Source organism: Morone saxatilis, unplaced genomic scaffold (assembly GCF_004916995.1).
Source record: "Morone saxatilis isolate NCDOM2014 unplaced genomic scaffold, NCSU_SB_2.0 Contig11, whole genome shotgun sequence".
Lineage (NCBI taxonomy): Eukaryota > Metazoa > Chordata > Actinopteri > Moronidae > Morone > Morone saxatilis.
Genome location: NW_023339663.1, coordinates 2,643,099 through 2,643,497, shown reverse-complemented (window position 1 = coordinate 2,643,497; position 399 = coordinate 2,643,099).

Below are 399 nucleotides of genomic sequence, written 5' to 3'. Positions count from 1 at the left end.
TGGAGCCCAGAGCAATATGGGTTATTTCTTAATATTAAACGACCCATCGTTTCCCTCAAAGTTATGAATCATTGGGGAAGCAAACAGTTTGAGAAACTATGTCAGAAATGCAAGAGAAAAAGACAAAAGAAGAACAACATCACCAACCGACGTCAAAGGAAACACTGAACACATGATCAGTATGTGTGTGTGCGAACTCTGCCTGTGACAATGATAAACGGGCAATAACAATGCAAATACATTCTGAAATAACATGGTATGAATGGAAACCATGTGGGCATCTGCTTGTGATGAACAACGAGAGAAGATAATCAACTTCTTCCCAGAAGGGCTGGACACTACAATAATGGATTTAAACATAATAGTGAGTGAGTAAAGAGTTTGAGATGGACCGGGGGG